At 41.0% G+C, this 20,724-nt stretch overlaps 1 protein-coding gene across 10 annotated transcripts in view; it reads left to right on the top strand.

The window, feature by feature from the left end:
* Positions 1-20,724, top strand: part of nectin1b (nectin cell adhesion molecule 1b) — a 507,975-nt gene that overhangs the window by 223,966 nt on the left and 263,285 nt on the right. The window lies entirely within an intron of this gene.

Here is a 20,724-nt window from a genome sequence, read left to right as displayed (position 1 = left end):
AAGGAAGTCACAACTTTCAATGTAAATTTCATCCATCATGCTCACTGTCCTGAGCAGTGTCTTCAATAAAGATTAGGTGAGGGGGTAGGAGGGTTAAAATGGATCAATTGTATTTTAGTGTATTTTTTGTAAAAAAAACATTGTGTATTAAATAAAAAATAAAGTTAAAAAAAAGATCAGGTGACAAACATTCTTTGGCTTGGCTTCGCGGACGAAGATTTATGGAGGGGGTAAAAAGTCCACGTCAGCTGCAGGCTCGTTTGTGGCTGACAAGTCCGATGCGGGACAGGCAGACACGGTTGCAGCGGTTGCAGGGGAAAATTGGTTGGTTGGGGTTGGGTGTTGGGTTTTTCCTCCTTTGCCTTTTGTCAGTGAGGTGGGCTCTGCAGTCTTCTTCAAAGGAGGTTGCTGCCCGCCAAACTGTGAGGTGCCAAGATGCACGGTTTGAGGCGTTATCAGCCCACTGGCGGTGGTCAATGTGGCAGGCACCAAGAGATTTCTTTAGGCAGTCCTTGTACCTCTTCTTTGGTGCACCTCTGTCTCGGTGGCCAGTGGAGAGCTCGCCATATAACACGATCTTGGGAAGGCGATGGTCCTCCATTCTGGAGACGTGACCCACCCAGTGCAGCTGGATCTTCAGCAGCGTGGACTCGAACATTATGGGACGGACAAATGACGAGACTGATTGTTCCCCCACCGTTTGCCCCACCCTTTAGTTATTCTTCCATTTCCTCTAAAGGTAAAGTTTGTGTCTGCAGGTTGGTTGTTTAAAGAGTTCAGGACCTTGTGGTGGCACTTGTTACTATGAAGCATGATACTTTTACCTGCCTGGACATCAAGAGAATTTTCTACATCTTAAACTTCATCCTTCTGCTGCTTTAGGTGCGTTCATATCCCAGAGCCACTATTGGGAAAAGCAGTCTTACAGTCGCATGACTAAATTATATATCTAGGTCAATCCCATTAAAACAAATCATCACTGAGTTGCTTTTGGCTGTCTGCCATGTTTCCTACAATACAACAGAGACTAGCATTGAAAGGATACTTAATTGGCTGGAGTGACTTGGGATGTCCTGAAATTGTGGAAAAACAGGACAGAAATTTAATTCCATTCTGTTCAGAATGATTCCTGCTCCGTGTAAGAAAAATAAAGGATTTTGTAAGAAAAATGAAGGGTCATGGTGTGAAGTAAGGAAGGATTAGATTGTTGTGGAGTAGGTTTACATAGGTTTGAACATCATGGGTTCTGGTGATGTCATTGTTTAGAACAGCTCCTCTGGAAAAACAATTATTATACCTCGTTAATCTGCCAAATACAAGATTTCTCAAAAATATATGAACTGATAAAGGAGGCAAGAATGAAGAAAAGAAATGGAGGAAAAAAAAGCATCGCTGCTGAGCCTGTGGATGAGGGGGTTGGAACGAACAACCTTCCTACACAGGCATGTGATAACGAAGTTGACATTGGGCCTTGTTTTGGCGAAGCAGCAAATCTAATAAAAATCCTAGAAAGATTAAGGAAATATCAAAAAGACATAAAACAGCAGCTAAATGATATCAAGTCAGAGCTCACCAATGCTAATTGAAAAATGGAGGTGGCAGAGACATGAATCAAAAAGGTGAAAGGTTGAGTTCAAAATGTGGAACAGATTTTTAAAAAAACTGTATTAAATCAACAAGAAAATAAACTACTCAATCAAGAAGGAAGGTCGCGACAGAAGAATATTCGGATATATAATGTTCCTGAATGTGTTGAGGGGCTGTTCATGGTGGAGTTTGTAGAAAAGTTACTTCAGGACCTGCTGGAGATTTCCCCGAACATGGAACTTGAGATTGAGAGAGCACATCGTGCGCTGGTTCCAGGGCCTTCTGGAAACAAGGAAGATAAACTACGGTCACTTGTAATCAGATTCCTTTGGTACAAAACCAATGCAGAGATTCTGCACAGAGCCTGGGGAAATAAGAGGCATTTTTGAATGGGAAATTAATACATTTTTAATCAAGATTTACCCCCCCGCCCTGCCAGCGGTCCTGCAGAAGCATAAGAAATATTCTGAACTGAGGCAAGTATTAAAGAAAGATTAACTTCTAGACTCCGTACCCTGCGAGTGGCTCTATCAGACAGGGGAAGAAACGACTGCAGACATGAAGGGCAAAGGGTTGTCCATCAATGTGGTCAAACCGAGGGAAAGCTATCCCACTCTATTTGGGAAATAGTGACAGAATTGAGAAAGCAGGGGACGGGAGGAGGGTGAGAGAAAAAGATCAGGAGAGACTGAGTTTTCAGAAGACGGACCTCAGCCCCCTCCAGAAGAGACATAAGATCTGACTGATTTTAAAAGTTGATAAGTTAAACAGAAGCAAAAATAAATGTGCTATACTTATTTCAACAAGTATGTGATACAAGGTGTCTTTATATTTCTTAATTTTATTTTGTTCACTCATTCATTCTTTCCCCATGTAAATGAGAATTATATACGTCAGAGCAATATACAGGGATGTCTTTTCTGAATAATGGCCATAGTTTTTATTTTCATTTAAATTTACAGGTACTGTAGTCAGGGGCCTCAACTCACCCAAAGCTAGATACTTTCTCTAGCTCAATTCATGGTCATTTATTAGAGACCCCAACCTTGGAATCACACTAGTTTTTTTTCATTCACGTTTCTTTGTTCGTATCTGTTCAGGGAATAGATCGATTAAGCTATATTCTGCTTATTTCACTGATATATTGACAGATAAATACACATGGTTAAGGATAAGGTAAAATTCATTTCTTTTAATGTTAATGAGGTGTTAAATCCAATCAAAAGTAGTAAAATTTTATCTAAAATGAAGAAAGAACAAGCCCATGTAGTATATTTACAGGAAACTCATTTAAATGATAATGAACATGGAAAACTAAAGAGAATGGGCTTCATTAATTTGTTTTTCTCTTCATATAAATCAGGACATAAGGAGAGGAGTTGCTATTCTCATCTCAAGCAAGCTAAATTTTGAAAAAGTCTTCGAAATGAAAGATGAGGAGGACCGATATATTCTAGTAAGGGGAATATAGATAGGAATCCAGTTATTCTGTTGAATATATATGCATCTCCAAGAAGTGATATTAGTTTCTTTCAAGAAAATTACTAATATGGTAGCGGAAACAGAAGGTCTCTTGAAATGTGGGGGAGACTTAAATTCACAATTACAACCAAAGTTAGACTCTTCCAATTAAAAAAAACTTATGAAATTCTTTTCAAAAGAAAGTTCATACATTTTTAGAGGCTATGGAAGGACCTTTTCCTCAATAGAAGGAATTACACTCATTTCTCTACCCCCCCCCCCCCCCATTCTTTATATACAAGAATAGACTATTTCATAACATTGGGAAAAGATAAAACAAAATTGGGATAATAGATAGAAGAGGCCATGCAACTGTATATTTACCTGTTGATTTTGACCTGCAACCAAAGAATACTATTTGGAAACTAAATTCAAATCTGCTCAACGATCCCCATTTTAAGGAACAAATTAAAAAAGAAATTTATCTTTACTTAGAATTCAACGATAATGGAGAAGCTTCCCTGCCTATTTTATGCGATACTCTGAAGGCTGTCTTAAGAGGGAAAATTATAGGGATATCCTCATAAAAGAAAAAAATTAAAGAATAAAACATTAGAGGAATTACAAAATAAGATGAAGGAACTGGGAAAAAAAACCATTGAGTTTGGCACTTTATACTTCAGAGGAAATGTTAATAATTAGGAATGAAATTAATAGTCTGGTTATCCAAGAAATCAGAAAAAATGAAATGTTTCTGAAAGAGAGACACTATGAAAGTGGATCTAAATCTTTGAAAATATTGGCATGGAAACAGAAAAAAGATAACAGAAAATACAATTCATAAAGTTAGGGATCCAAGAACAAAAGTGGTTTTCTAAAAAAAAAGTTGTGAAATTCAAGAAGCTTTTCAAGTGTTTTATAAAACTCTATATGCCAAAGTTCAAGGGGGAAGCATAAACCAGAATGACACCTTCTTGAATTCTTTAGAGTCACCTCTTTTAAGCGAAGTACAAAATATAACGTTGACATAACTGAAGTTGAACTAAAAATCGCTATTAGTTGTCTTAAATTAAGCAAGTCACTAGGATCAGATAGATATATGGCAGAGTGGTATAAAGAATTTTAAAAAGGAGTTAACTCCTGTTTTACTCCCAACAGTGAAATGGGCTTTTAAAAAAAAGTGCAAATGCCACCAAGTTGGAAGGAAGCGATAATCACAGCTCTACCAAAAGAAGGCAAGGATAAGATCGAATGTGGGTCATTTAGACCAATATCTGTTCTTAATATAGATTTTAAATTATTTACCTCCATTATGACCAAACGATTAGAAGAGTTTTTACCAACATTAATACATAATGATCAGACAGGTTTTATACAATGGCAAATACAGGACAATATATGAAGAAAATTTCACATTATGGGCCATTTACAAAAAAATTAAAGCAATAATTAGTAGCGTGAAAGGGCATTTGATTCAGTTAGTTGGAATTTTCTTTACACAATTTTACATAAATTTGGTTTGTATGATTTGTAGTAGGCATCCTTCTGTCTCGGATCATGGATAGTCAGTTGGTTTTAGAGCAGCGCCTGGAATGGCTCATAAGGCCCACTCTGGCGTGACGCTCTCTGCCACACTTGCTACAGATGAAGTCAGAACAACGGGTTGTGGTTGACTGGCTCTGTTGTCTCTGCTTCCTCCATGTCATCTTGTCCTCCAGCTGGCGAGTCCGCTTTTCCTCACTGCCCTTCACGCTCTTTCTGACAGCGCTTCTCCAGCGGCCACGGACATCAGCAAAGGACTCTCAATTGAGCACGTCAAAGTGAGAGTTTCATATCACGCTTGTGGACATCTTTGAACCGCAGCTGTGGCCGGTCGGTAGGTCGAGATCCTTCAGCCAGATAACCATACAGCAGGTCTTTTGGGTTGCGACCATCCTCCATACCAGTGTTTCTCAACCAGGGTTCCGCGAGAAACAGTGATAAATAGGCTAAAGCATTTTTGAGTAATTTTTGTTTAATTTTATATTCATAATTTTACTGTACATGGACAGCATATTTTTGAAAAATCCTTGGTTATTATAATAAAGGCTTCAACCGCATATTATTTAAAATGTGTCTAGGTGTGAGCTTGCAGGCGCCTCAGATTGAAGAGACTTCCATCCGTGCGGTACCGGATGTAAACACCGTCTTCATTGTTGGGGTCTTTCATGGCTTGTCCGTGAACTACTCTTTGCAGACGATGCCGCTTTAGTTGCCCATTCAGAGCCAGCTCTTCAGCGCTTGACGTCCTGCTTTGCGGAAACTGCCAAAATGTTTGGCCTGGAAGTCAGCCTGAAGAAAACTGAGGTCCTCCATCAGCCAGCTCCCCACCATGACCACCAGCCCCCCCACATCTCCATCGGGCACACAAAACTCAAAACGGTCAACCAGTTTACCTATCTCGGCTGCACCATTTCATCAGATGCAAGGATCGACAACGAGATAGACAACAGACTCGCCAAGGCAAATAGTGCCTTTGGAAGACTACACAAAAGAGTCTGGAAAAACAACCAACTGAAAAACCTCACAAAGATAAGCGTATACAGAGCCGTTGTCATACCCACACTCCTGTTCGGCTCCGAATCATGGGTCCTCTACCGGCATCACCTACGGCTCCTAGAACGCTTCCACCAGCGTTGTCTCCGCTCCATCCTCAACATCCATTGGAGCGCTTTCATCCCTAACGTCAAAGTACTCGAGATGGCAGAGGTTGACAGCATCGAGTCCACGCTGCTGAAGATCCAGCTGCACTGGGTGGGTCACGTCTCCAGAATGGAGGACCATCGCCTTCCCAAGATCGTGTTATATGGCGAGCTCTCCACTGGCCACCGTGACAGAGGTGCACCAAAGAAGAGGTACAAGGACTGCCTAAAGAAATCTCTTGGTGCCTGCCACATTGACCACCGCCAGTGGGCTGATATCGCCTCAAACCGTGCATCTTGGCGCCTCACAGTTTGGCGGGCAGCAACCTCCTTTGAAGAAGACCGCAGAGCCCACCTCACTGACAAAAGGCAAAGGAGGAAAAACCCAACACCCAACCCCAACCCACCAATTTTCCCCTGCAGCCGCTGCAACCGTGTCTGCCTGTCCCGCATCGGACTTGTCAGCCACAAACGAGCCTGCAGCTGACGTGGACTTTTACCCCCTCCATAAATCTTCGTCCGCGAAGCCAAGCCAAAGAAAATTTAAAATGGAAACCTTGGTGTGAGGTCTCATCAACGAGCAGTAAGATTTTTTTTTGCATTTCCAATAAATTTGACAGAAAAAGAGGGTCAATTTTTCCTTAAGTAAGTTATCTGGAAAAAAATATATAATGTTTACTACATGAAGTACAATAAAAATTATAAAAGAGATAGATATTAATAATGGTATATAATAATTTTTATGCAGGGGTTCCCTGAGCCATGAAAACAATTTCAAGGGCTCCACAAGGGTAAAATAGTTGAGAAATGCTGCTCCATATGGTGTACATGGCCAAGCCACTGAAGTTTTCTCTGACACAGCAGGAGGTGAATGCTGAAAGACCTTTATTAAAACTATACAGGCACTAATCCTACTGCTAGGATTAAAATCATAGAATATTTATCAAATGTTTTTATGCTAGAAAGAAGTACAAGTCCAGGTTGTGCATGGTCACCACTACTCTTTGCATTATATTTGGAACCATTAGCTCAATACACCAGAAAGAATGTGATATCATGGGAATTACTATTAAAGGGACAGAGCATATGTTGGCCTGTTATTTGCCTGATATATTTGGGGTGACCAACATACTTTTTACCTAAACTGATGCAATCTTTTGAACGATGTGATCAGTTATCAAGGTACAAGTTTAACCCAATTACTCTCATGTAAGTATTTGGGCACCATTATGCCAAAAGATTTGGCAAAATTATTGGAATGCAATTATTTGCCTATATTGAAAAAAATTAAAGATATTATAAAGGAACCTAATTCATTTTTTAAATCTCAGTTTAAGGATTGAATCCATTAAAATGAATATATTGCGCAGACTATTAGATCTTTTTCAGACCCTACCAATAGAGATTAACCAAAATCAATTCAATGAATGGGATAAAATGTTAAGATGTATATGGAAAGGTAAAAGGCCTGGAGTTCATCTCAAAACATTGGAATTAGCCAAGGAAAAGGGGGGATGGGGGCTGCCTTCTCTTAAAGATGATTATCTTGCAGCACAGTTGAGAGCTGTGATGTGCTGTTGTAACCCATATGATGCTCAATGGAAAAATATTGGACGAAGATACTTTTCATCCCCATACAGGCAATTTTGGCTGATAACAACCGACAAAGATACATAAATAGTATTGATAACCCATTGGTGAAATGGACTCTTTTAAAATATGGAAAGCTACTATAAAAGTATATAAACCAGAAGGAGATATTGCAATTCTTAAATGGTGTGCACATGACTCGGATTTCACGCTGAATAAATTGGATGCTAGATTTAAGGACTGGATTGCTAAAGGAATAACAGTTCTTTGTAATATAACGAAAGAAGGAAGACTATTCAGTTTTGAAATGCTTAAAGAGACACACTTATTAGAAAAACAAGACTTTTATTGGTATTTGCAGATGCGACATTATGTTAATAGGAGAGTTAAAAATGTAACCAAGGCTGGAGCATGTTTGATAGAGCTGTTTAGAACAGCATATAATTCAGATAATGGTAGTAAAATCATTTGAAGTGTATATAAAGGACTGTCAAATCTTAAAACACACCCGACTTCATACATTAAAACAAAATGGGAAAAGGAAGGAGGGAGAACTATATCTGAGGAAGAGTGGACAATAATATGGAAGTGACCGGTTCACAGAAATGGAGGGATTGTTGAAATCAAAATGCAAACAATTACATATTTTTTAGGATTTCCCCGTTATCAAAGATCATTGGAGTGGGATACACGATGCTCTACAAGACATTTTTAAATGTGAAATAGCCTTAGGAATAAGACCATATATTTTGGTAGATACCTCAAGAATGGTTGAAAAGAGATAAATATTTAATGAATATACTGCTGGTGGCTGGTAAAAAGACTCTTACCAGGAAATATCACAGGAGACCCCAATTTTAAACACATGGAAGGAAATTATAATGGATATTTATAAAATGGAGAAGATAACAGCATCTGTTAATTATAAATTGGAACAATTTGATTTATACTGGGAAAAAATGGTTTAATTACATAGTATTTCATAGGCATGACCTTATACTTACAAATCAATTATTATGCTGTTTAAAAAAAATCACTCCCAACTTCTATATAATTTTCTTCTTTTTCTTGTTGTCTTTCTTCTCTCTATAAGTGTATGCCTCAGATAAATATTTATGTGGAAAATCGTGACAAATATATAATATCGGAGATACATCTTATGGAAACATTTGTTTAAACTTTTAATAAAAAATAAATTCTAAAAAAAGGGTGGCACAACATCATTGTCTGAAGGCGCTGCTGTAATGTTTATTAAGCCTTTGGCTTTAACATCATATCTTGCGTATTTAACAGCATCTCTCTGAAATGAACATGGAAGAAATTCATTAGTGTTGCAGATAATTACGGTAGGCATTTTTATCACTGAGAGACAGCTGGAATCAGTCTTGTCACCGGAGATCTTTCTGTTTGTGCATCTGACAGATTTTTCAGATCGGCTGAATAGAGGAAGAGAACATGTTGAAAAATAATATGCAGGAGCCTAAATACTGCCCTTTTCTCGACCCCATCTGCTCTTCAATCTACCGTTATGTGCAAGACATGTAGGTCCTTCAAACAGCTTGTACATTAATTGCTATAAAACCCATATTATAAGCTCCCTCATATACTTAAATTTAAATGTAACCGTGCAAGATATTGTACCAGAGCAAGTGGTTTGGCATTTGTTTTATAAAAATGTTGACTACATTTTTAAAGAATTGCATTTAGCGCCTTCCCTGATCTTATAGTAGAGATTTGAGAGGTTTTGGCAACAAAATAAATCTTTACCGTATAAATGGGAAAACTTTTTGATTTCCTATGAACTAGCTAACTATGCTTAGAAAGAAGAAAATCAGTGTGTACAGCAAGATTCCTCCTGCTAATGACCAAATGACTTATTGTAGTGATATTGATTCAGATAACAACATGATTTAGAACCTTGAAATTCATGGTCAATTCTTGCTCGCTGCCCCCATGACATGTGGTCAGTGTGGGTTATGAGCGCAGTCTGCAAGATGAGATCAGTGTGGTGCCTAATCATTGACCATAATGCGAGGTTGGAAGTCTACAAATCATCACTGCCTGAATTCTTTTTAGTGACTCTTGATAAAAGGCATTCAGTAACACCTGAATGAGTCCAATTTATTTTAACAGCTGTAACAGCTGGAGGTGTAGTGAGTGTATTATAATACACTTTTTGATACTTTGTTGTGGAAAATAGGCAGATGATGCAGTTGGTTATACTCTAAGATTTACTGTAATATTTGCTGTGTCATTCAATGGAAAAATAAATTGACGTGCCCTTTGCATTATCTCCAGTAGGAAGCCTCATTAACGATGTGGGATGAGATCTGAGCTCCGCTTACTGATTTCAATCACTCCAGTTAATGTTCCAGGCCTATTACAGATCTGACCATGGTATTAGCATTTCTATTTCAATCAGAGAGGATGTTTGTGTCTATTTTGTCTTCCTGGAAACTAGTTGTATATGATTCAGGAAGCTTTGAATCTAGGGCTTCTGTAAATGGAGTATGTGCTGATCCATCCTTGTTTGAAAGACACTGCAACTTTATTGGTATTCTGCATGTTGTTTCTCCCAGCATACTTCCTGCAGGCATGGGGAAATTAGAAATCTACCAAGACTTCAAGTGAAAGAAATTGGTTCCAGACAGATCCTCTTGAATTGATACCTGAGCCCGTGTGGGTCATTTGACCGCAAATCACGAGCAGCCTGTGTGGGTCCGTCGACCGCTGAGCCCCTCACTGATCCTCTGCCGCCCTCCCTGTAGGGTTGTCTCCCGACCTTCTCCTTCTCAACATGGGATGTTCTCTCAATTCCTGGTTGGTCCGCTCTCTGCTAGAGACACCAACCCATTGTGGTATGGTGCCCAGCACAGGCGCTGCTTGGGCACAGAACACAGAGGTTGCAAGATTAAAAGGAAACACTGTCTGCTCCTTTAACAGGCTTCTGAGCAGTGTTGTGTGTCCACTACCTGCTCTCCCAGCTCTGCATCAGCGGCAACACTACTGTTACAGCAGATCTGGAAGCACTGCCATTTTCTTTTAGGTAATGAGCTCATTCCAAATATTTTTTCGCCTAATATGTCAGATTCTCACTAAACGGGAAATGTGACCCTGCAAGCAGAGTTTGTAAAGTGAAGACAGGAAAAGTTCTAACATTCACAAAGACGTGGTTATTCAGCAATATCTTTGATTGAAGTGGGCAGCGGCAAAATTTATGTGAACAGAACCTTTCTGTGGCACTTCACATGATTGATGCCACTGCATGGATGGACCATAAGGAAAGATTTCAGGAACGTAAGAGTGAGGAAAAATGTCGGTGGGATGCTGTGCTTGTTTAAAAACTTGCAGCCTTGATCCAGCGTCTCTTCCTCCTGCTTCTCTGTTCTCACTTGCAGGTGTTTACTTTCAGTAGAGTGAATAGGTGGAGAATGTCAAGTGAACATGGCACGGCACTGGAGACCCTGTGCAGTGGCTGTATCTTGACGCACTGTGAGCAACACATTGGAAAGTTTGTTGAATAGAATGGCTCGATGTAAATCTTCGTTTGTTCTTCCATCAATGGAGACTCAAGAGGCAAATCAGTTTGCCCACATGCCTCCACCAAGTGTTCAGCAACCTATATATTTCTGCCATTGTGGATAATCATGAGAGATATAAAGCTAAGTGCTCTCATATCCAGGTAATCAGATCTACCACATATGATGGTGGATGGTGGTAGACTTCTGAACAGTTAAGGGGAGGAGGAAGAGGAGCCTCAGTGGCAGGGCCCAGCAGGTGATTGCTGAAGAAATCGTATTCAGCCAAAAATGCCAGATCATATGGACATCTCTGCTTTCCCCCACAGCCCCCCCATGTAGCCTTCAGCCAAGACCAGTCATGACTAGACACTAGATGTTTGGAAATGGCCGAGTTCAAAACAACTGGGCTGCAGTAATGAAAACCTGCCCCTATAGTCAAGCTGCCCCATTGCTGTGCAGTTACAACACTGGGGCAGTTTGACTACATGGAAAATTGGCCTGGCATTTTCTGTTCAAAAAAGGACAAATCTAACCTGACGAGACTACTTTCAATCCTCAGCAAAAATTGAAGTTGTTGACATTGTTATCAAGCAGCACTTGCTTACCTATAATCAGTTTAAGTTTCACCAGGGGCCACTGGGCTCCAGATCTCACATTTCATGCAAACGTGGGCTAGAGATCTGCATTCCTGAGGTGAGATTGACTCCTCTTGGCATTATCAGTTTATGACCAAATGTGGCCTTTTGACTGTCAAGGCTTCCAAGTGAAACTGAAGTCAATGTACTTCAAAGGGGAAATAGTCATGGTTGAAGTTTTCCCTAATACAAAGGAAGGTGGTTGTGCTTACCAGAGAATGACCCAAGAACAGTGGCAGCAGGTGCACAGGGACAGGTCTCACACTGTCCTGACTTGGAGATGTAACTGGTTCATCATTGACATTGAATCTACATTAGTGGTTCTCAACCTTTTTCTTTCCACTCACATATTACTTTAAGTAATCCCTATTCCATAAGTGCTCTGTGATTAGTAAGGGATTGCTTATGGTGGTATATGGATGGAAAGAAAAAGATTGAAAACTGTTGTTTTAATTGTACCTAATTGACTCGTTATGTGCACGTTTTAAACTCTAAAGGAGATGGACCAATGACAGTTTTTCTCAAGCAAAATATTTCAGTAACAATTGGGTCTAGAGCAGTGATTCTCAACCTTCCCTTCCCTCTCACAGACCACCTTAAGCAATCCCTTACTAATCGCAGAGCACCGATGGCATAGGGAATACTTAAAGTAAGAGGAAAGAAAAGGGTTGAGAACCACTGGACTACATCCTTCATCTCCCAACCTGACTGCTCTACAGGAGACCTCCACTTGAAACACTACAACAGTTCTAGAAGGCATCTCATCCCCATCTTCTTGAAGGCAATTAGAAATGCTCAATAGACGGTGGCTTTGGCCATGTCCAAATTCTGAAAATAAATTCAAACAGATTAGCATTAATTTGTACCGCACTTTTTCAAGTTGTAAAACTTCACAGGTGCATGGAAAAATATGACACTGATGCACATGATAACAGATTATCCCTCCTGTTGTGTTTGGAAGAGTATCAGGTTTGGTGGCTTCACAAAGAGACAAGCCTGGACACTTGTTACAATCACAGGTAACTTTATTGCACACACAGAAGACAAACGGAAATATTAAATGATACTCAATTACTCTATTTCTAAACAATTATATGGACATTCACATTGGACCCTAGGTTGGACTCCAATACCAGTGGCTGCCTTATCTACACACTCACAGACAGGGGCTTTAGCAGACACTCTCGATCCCTAATCCTCAGTGTTAAGTAATATACAATTACTAACATGCTCTAACAAGACAGGGGCTTAAACATACACTCCTGGTTCTTGGCTCACTGCAAGCAGTGATATTTTGCAGTTTAAGTGTAGTGCACACCTTACCCATGACATTTCCAGCAATGACCACAGTAACGACTTGGCCTGGAGTGATGTCTGGGGATTGGACCACAAAGCAGAGAGAAATAATGTGCTTTGCATTGATGTTTTATATAGTTTTGATCTGGGCATCTAGCCAATAATGACCCTAGGTGATGTAAATTGGCCAATGGCAAGGTGTGCAATAATGGATGGCAGGAGTCCAACCTTGACTGACAGGGGATGTGATTTCCGAATAAGTTTCAGACAGGGAGGATACGTGACCACCCACAATCCATAATATTTCAGACAGACAGGAGGGCCATATAAAAGACCTCCAAATTTATAAAACATCTAAATGTTTGGCAAGAACCACATACAGAGATGTTAGGACGGGTAACCAAAAGCTGGCAAAACACAGAGGTTGTGTAAATATATTACCTGAGGAGAGATGAAGAGACAAAATGGCTTACAGAGTGAATCGAAGAGGTAAAGTTTTGTGCAGCTGGAAGCACAGTTGTCTACGGTGAGGCAATTAATCTAGGATTGCACGAAATGGTAGAAGTGGAGGGGCTAAGATCCCAAAGGTTCAAAGGCATTTGATGTAACAGAGATAGTAGGAGGTGAGAGTGAGGGTATGGAGGAATCTGAGGTGAGGAGTGAGAGCATAGGGCATTTGAAGCAAGGGCTGCAGGTGTGGAGGGTTGGGGAGGATGTTAAAACAAGAATGGAGATGTGGTCTCTGGAAGTGCAAAGTTAATATTTGTTAAAATCAAAAATAACTTCCCAGTTCCCATAGCAATGTGTCTTTCTGAATTCTATGTGATGACATGTCCAGCCCTATCAATACCTTCACTTGCAAAGTGCCTGAATCACTATGAACAATGTCAAAATAGATATCATCTTTTGGTATTTATTTTCTACATAAGCGTGTGGATATATTTTGACATTATATTTTACAATGGGTACATCACTTTAAAGTCACACTGAGGCATATGTTAACAAACATTCCAAATTAAGAAGATACAAGGAAAAGCCGCAAGAGGTATGAACAGCAGATACTTTGGGTTGTTTTTTTTGAGATGAGAAAGGTAGAGTTTCGAGTCGGAGAAGATCTCTGGGGCAGCAAGAGTGCTATGGCTCGATTCCTCGTACTCCTGTGACTAAATAGAAAGGTTCCAAATTTAATTCCCAGTCCAGGGACTTAAACATAGAAATATAGACAGTCATTATGTCCAATTCTAAGAAAGAACAAATTATTCAGAATTTCATCTTTTAGATGAGATGCATGTAAAGGAAAGATTTATTTGATTGTAGTTCACATAAATAGCAAAGACATTCATCCCAGAGCTTGTTTCGTGGCAGAACCAGAGCGCAAACATTTTTTAAAGGGCAAGAAAAATTTAAAAAAAAACAAGGTGAGGTAGTGTCTGTGATTTTGTTCATTCAGGAATCTGATGGCAGAGGGGAAGAAGTTGTCCTTGTGCCACTGCGTATTCATCTTCTGGCTCCTGTACCTTTTTCCTGATGGTAGCAGAGTGAAGAGGGTGGGGGTCCTTGAGGATAGACGCTGCTTTTTTAAGACACTGCCTCTTGTAGTCGTCCTCGATGGAGTGAAGTCTGATGCCTGTGGTGTCACAGGCCATGTTAACAACCCTCTGGAGTTTTTCCTATCCTGAGTGTGGGCACCTCTGTACCAACCAGACAATGATGCGACCAGACAAAATGCTCTCCACAGTATACCCTCAAACTCTTTGCAAAGTATAGCCGCTGCTGAGCCTTCTTTGTGATTGCATCAACGTGGAGGCTCCAGGACAGATCCTCAGAGAAGTTGAGACTTAGGAATTTGAAGTTCTTGGCCCTCTCCCCTTGGATATTCAGCATTTAAAGACAAAGCTAAATATGATTGGGTGAGTTCTGACCGACAGTTCCAGAATGGTGGTTTCAAGGAGCTGTGTGTATATTAATATGTTTTGGACTCCTGTTAAACCCAGGAAAGTTCTGGACCTTGCTGAACCCAGGGGTTGGATGAAATTAATATTGATCCCCTTAGCTTTACCCACTCTTGTCCAAGCCCCTCCCCCAAGATTCTACCTCACCTACACATTAGAGACAATTTACAGTGACCAATTAATCTACCAACCCACATATCTTTGGTACATGGGAGGGAACTGAGGCATCCAGAGGAAACCCTTGTAATCATGGAGAACTAGCAAACTCCACATAAGGAGCATCAGAGGCTCTATTAGCTGTGTCAAGTTCAAGTTTATTATTATCTGAGTGTACATATACAACCAGGCAAAAAAAGCATTTCTCCAGACGATGGTGCACACATAATACACAGCACATAATAATCAAGTCACCTTTATTTATCGTTCATACCATGCTCGCAAGGTAAAGACGAGAGAGTATTTCTTCAGGACCACAGAGCATATTTACATAAACATGTTAAGATAGAAGTTGAACACAGAAAATGTTAAATATTAAGACATTTACTGTAAGAGTCCCTGATACCAAGGTACTCTATACACTTATGTTCTGGAAGTTCAGGAGTCTGATGGCCTGGGGGGAAAAGTGTTGTCCAATCTGGACATATGGGCCCTAGAGCTGCAGTACCTCCTACCAGATGGCAGAAGGGTGAACAGTTTACATGAGGGGTGTGTGGAGTCCTTCACAATATTTATAGCCTTTCGGCTGCATCGAATGTTGTAGATGTCCCTCAAGGTAGAAGAAAACCCCCAATGATCTTTTCCACTGATTTCACTATCCTCTGCAGGGTTTTGTGGTCCGAGGTAGTACAGCTTCCAAACCAGGGGGTGATGCAGTTGACAGGATGTTCACAATACATCCTCTGTAGAATGTAGATGGAGGGTGGGAGATGAACTTTCCTCAGCCTTCACAGCAAGTAGAGGCACTGCTGGGCTTTCTTGGCAATGGAGCTGGTGTTAAGGGACTATGTGAGATTCTCTGCCAAGTGCACTCCAAGGAACTTGATACTGTTGATGACTTCAGTGGTGGACCCATCAGTGGTCAGGGGACCGTGATCCCCCTGGGCCCTCTTGAAGTTGACAACCATCTCTTGTTTTTTTAACATTGAGATACAAGTCGTTGGCTCTACACCAGCCCATTCACCTCATCTCTGTACACTGACTTGTCATCCTTGTTAATCAGATCCACCACAGTTGTGTCATCAGCGAACTTGATGATGTGGCTTGAGCCGTGTTTCGAGCATGGTCATGGGTCAGCAGATTGAACAATAGTGGACTAAGCACGCAGTCCTGTGGGGCCCCCGTGCTCAGTGTGATGGTCTTGGAGGTGCTGTTAACAATCCGGTCTGCCTGAGGTTTCCTCAACAAGAAATCAAGAAGCCAATTGCAGAGGGAGGTGCTTAGATGTAGCAAGCTTAACTTCTTACAGATACTGAGGTATGATTGTGTTGAGTGCCGAGCTGAAGTCAATAAACAGCATTCGAACATGCGAGACATGTTTTCCTGGTGGGTGAGGGCTAGATGGAAGGCGGTGGCAATGGCATTGTCCATGGAGGAGTTAGATCTGTATGCAAACTGTAGGGGGGGTCTAGTGATAGGGGCAGCAGGAGCTTAATGTGACTCACAGTGAGACTTTTGAAGAACTTCATGGCAATGGGCGTGAGTGCGACAGGGCGGTAATCACTGAGGCATGACACGGATGATTTCTTTGGCGCAGGGCCGATGGTGGCGACTTTGAAACACGTTGGGACCAAGGCACTTTTCAGGAAGATGTTAAAGATGTCGGTGAGAACATCTGCTAGCTGAGCCGTACAACCCCTTAGCACTCTGCTGGGAATGTCATCCGGTCCAGCAGCTTTCTGCAGGTTGACCTTGCCGAGCTCACTCCTCACGTTGGCCACTGCAAGACATGGCGCCTGATCATTTGGAGGAGAGGCAGTCTTCTTTCTTCAGTTTGTCTAGTGGGGAGGCATCACTAGCACAGAAAATGGTGTGGTCTTGTGGTTGGTGAGCCTTGGATGCCCTTCCATGTGCATTGCGTGTCCTTGCTCTCCAGGAAGTGACTATGAATGCACTGGGCATGCGCACACTTGGCTTCCCTGATTGCCTTAGACACCTTGGCTTTTGCAAAAGCTAGGGCTACCTTGTCCGCTCTGAAGGCAGCATATCAGTTCCTGAGCTGCTCATGCACATCCACAGTCATCCATGGCTTCTGATTGGAAGGAGTTATGATGGTCTTGGGTACAGTGATGTTGTCAGAACATTTACAAATGTAGCTGGTCACTGTTGCTGTATTCTCCTCCAGATTGATGTAGTTACTTCCGGTTGCTGCTTCCTTCAACATATTCCAATCAGTGTGCTCAAAGCAGTCTTGGAGTACCTGAATGGTTCCCACTGGCCAAGTTTTAACCTGCTTCCAAACTGGTCTGGAGCATCTGATGAGCGGTCTTTATGCTGGGATTAGTATTACAGAGATGTGGTCTGAGTATCCGAGGTGCGGGTGGGGCTCCGCCCGATACGAGCCGGAAATGTTCATATACACAAGGTCCAATGTGTTCACCCCTCTTGTAGTGAAGTCCACATAGTGATGACATTTAGGTCGCCCTGACTTGAGGTTTGTCTGGTTAAAATCCCCTGCAATAATTATCAGTCCGTCAGGGTGTGCGATCTGCAAATTGCTTATAGCCTCATGCAGTTCCCAGATCACCTCCTTATCGTTAGCACCACAGGGATGTACACTGCAACCATGAGGACCATGGTAAATTCCCGCTGTAGATAAAATGGTCTACATTTGACAGCCAGAAAGTCCACCAGAGTTGAGCAGTGACCAGAGACTCATGGTGAATCCTTACACCATTCCGTGTTGATGTAAACGCACAGGCCACCGCTATGAGCTTCTCCCCACAGAGCAACATCTCTGTCGGCCCGAAATAAAGCAAGTCCATCCAACTGAATGGAGGTGTCCAGGACCCTGTTGTTGATATATGTTTCAGTGAAGACCAAAGCACAGCCTGTACTATTGCTGTGCAGACCTTGGAGTCAGATGTCATCCCTTTTGTTCACCAGGGAGCAGTCATTGGTGAGCAGGATAGATGGGAGAGCCGGGCGGCAGGGGTTGTTCACCTTCAGTCGGGCACAGACCCCTGCTCACTTACCGTGCTTGCTCCACCTTGTGCACCGCTTTCTTCTCCTACGTGATCCCAAGGCTTTAAGGCCTATGTTTCAGTGAAGACCAAAGCACAGCCTGTACTATTGCTGTGCAGACCTGTGGAGTCTGATGTCATCCATTTTGTTCACCAGGGAGCAGTCATTGGTGAGCAGGATGGATGGGAGAGCCGGGCGGCAGGGGTTGTTCACCTTCAGCCGGGCACAGACCCCTGCTCACTTACCACGCTTGCTCCACCTTGTGCACCGCTTTCTTCTCCTACGTGATCCCGAGGCTTTAAGGCCTAGTCCCTGCAGCAGACCCTGGTCACGAAGCTCAACCCGCAGATTTTCCCGAAGGTGAATAGATAAATTTCTAGCTAATTTTAAATACTGTGAGTTATATCAGCAGATAAACATAACTTTAATAACTAAAACTATATAAAGTTACTACATTTTAACTCTACTATTAAACTATAGTTTTAACAAAATCGAAAACAAAACTGTCAGTGTCCTGGAGAGGCCGCTACGTCTGACGTCGTGCTGCCCCGATGACTTATATACTTAAAATAATATAAAATAAATATATAAAAATATTTCAAGCATCTAATTTTTAGAGTCCCAAGGTTACAGGACACCATTAATCAATCTCACAGACCGCAGGTAGAGCCTGGCAGTCCTGCTCCTGCACCTGATTCCTGATTGATGGAAGTAGGTCAGTGTAAAAACACAACGCTGGAGAAACTCAGCAGGTCAAACAGCGAACTTTATACAGTAAAGATAAAGATACATAATCAACATTTTGGGCTTGAGCTGTTTGACCTGCTGAGTTTTTTCCAGCATTGTGTTTTTACCTCAATCACAGAATCTGCAGACTTTTGTGTTTTACTCAAATATACTTTGTGCTGGATGGTAGGGGTCCTATTTAAGCCCTACTTAAGCAAAACTACTGATGAATGTTGCTAATATCACTGCTCTACCCAAAGTATTTTTTTGGTTATTTTAGTTATTTCACCTTTATACTTGTGTTTTTGTTGATTAGCTATAGTTTAACTTATAATATTTTAATTACATTAGTTTCAATTTTTTTTTAAAATTTCACCAATTAGAAATATCTGAAAACAGCGAAATGGGTCATTGATAGCATGGAGTGTTACAAACTGTCAGATGGTGCTGAGGGACATTGTCTTGGGGTGGTCTACCTTGTGGTCTGGTCACCATTCTATTCTCAATATAGCCATAGTATCCTCCTAGTGAGCGGGGTCCAGTGCATCACTTGAGACAGCTAGCAGCCTGTAAATTGGTTTGGAATTTCTTGCTGTGGAACTTACTACAAAACATTTCAAAATTGCATGCAAAATGAAAAACACCATAAAAGTCCAAACCCTTTTTTCTCCCCAAAATGGAAAGAGTGAATTGAAAGACTGGAATTGTAATTTGATTCTGTGTGAAAGTGGAACTGAGCAAGGTCAAGGATGATGCAAGAGTCCTCATTAAAAGTGTCAAAGGTTTTAAAAAAAAATATACAGACAACAGTAACAAAATCCACTTGTAATATCAGTACATAATAATGAAGCACATACTTTCACTCATGCCGTGTTTGGAGTCATAAAGTTCTAAAGGCTGGAAACAGATTCTTCGGCCCAACTTGTCCATGCTGACCAAGCCTGTCCTATATCCTTCTAAACCTTGGATACCTGGTTGTATTCACAATAGCATGAGGAAGGCAGAAATAAATGAAATTAATGGCTGATGCTAAGGGACCCTTGGCCAGCAGCCTAAAATTAATTTCCTTCCTTTTGCATTTAATCCCCAAAACGCTGGTGAAAATGTCAGAATCACCATGTGATTAAAGGTAGAAATCAACTTTAAAAGCACCATCAGTTTAAAAGTGAAAGTCTGTCAGTTAAATGTTAGAAATTTGCCAATATCTGCAATTTGTAAACTTTATTCATTCAATGGCATTTAGTCGCCTCAGGATTGACTAGTTGTAGGTGTGTGTGTGTGTGTGTGTGTGGGATAAAGCTTTGAAATGCAGCTTGATCATACAGTATGACATGGTATATTATGCTGTAAGTACAGGAGATAAGCAAATCTATTATAAACATCCATTTCAGAACTATGCAGTCTATAGTTTAGCAATCTCTCTGCCATTTTATTGCATTTGGCTGTCACCCATCTAGAACCGTCACAAATGCCAAAGAATGGGAGTAAGCATGCATATAAATCTGAAAATAACCACAGGAGAATCCATTTTTGTTGACAAAGTTTTTGAAGTGGAAATATTGAGGATTTTAGCACTATTTCACGTTGAGCGAATATTCCGGTGCATGGTGTAACATTAATTTCAAGATTTCAGTTTATTGGAGAAGAAACTGTCTCATAACAAATGATCATTTTTAAAAAAATAATTCAAAGAACAGGCCCTTCCAGTCCACAAGCCCGTGCTGCCAAAATTCACCAATTAATCCACAAAGTCCATAGATTATTTTTGGAGGGTGGGAGGAGCCTATGCAGGTTATGGGGTGTAAGTAGCAACTCCTTACACAGTGCTGGATTCGAACCTGAGTTATTGGTGTTATAATTAGCAACACTAACTGTACAAGAAGTCAAATTCTCTGATTCAGAATATTTATATTTCTGCTTCATAACGTTGAAGGAGGGAGATTCCTCAAATTTTACCATTTAATTTTAAAAAGAGCTTGGAAACTTATTTGACAGTGGTTCAGTTCGTAGAGCCACTGCCTCACAGCTCCAGCAACCTGGGTTCAATCCTGACCACTGGACATACTGGTCGAGTTATCATGTTCTTCCTGTGACC

This window comes from Narcine bancroftii, chromosome 8, assembly GCF_036971445.1.
Source record: "Narcine bancroftii isolate sNarBan1 chromosome 8, sNarBan1.hap1, whole genome shotgun sequence".
Lineage (NCBI taxonomy): Eukaryota > Metazoa > Chordata > Chondrichthyes > Torpediniformes > Narcinidae > Narcine > Narcine bancroftii.
This window is presented reverse-complemented; position numbering and strand designations above follow the sequence as displayed.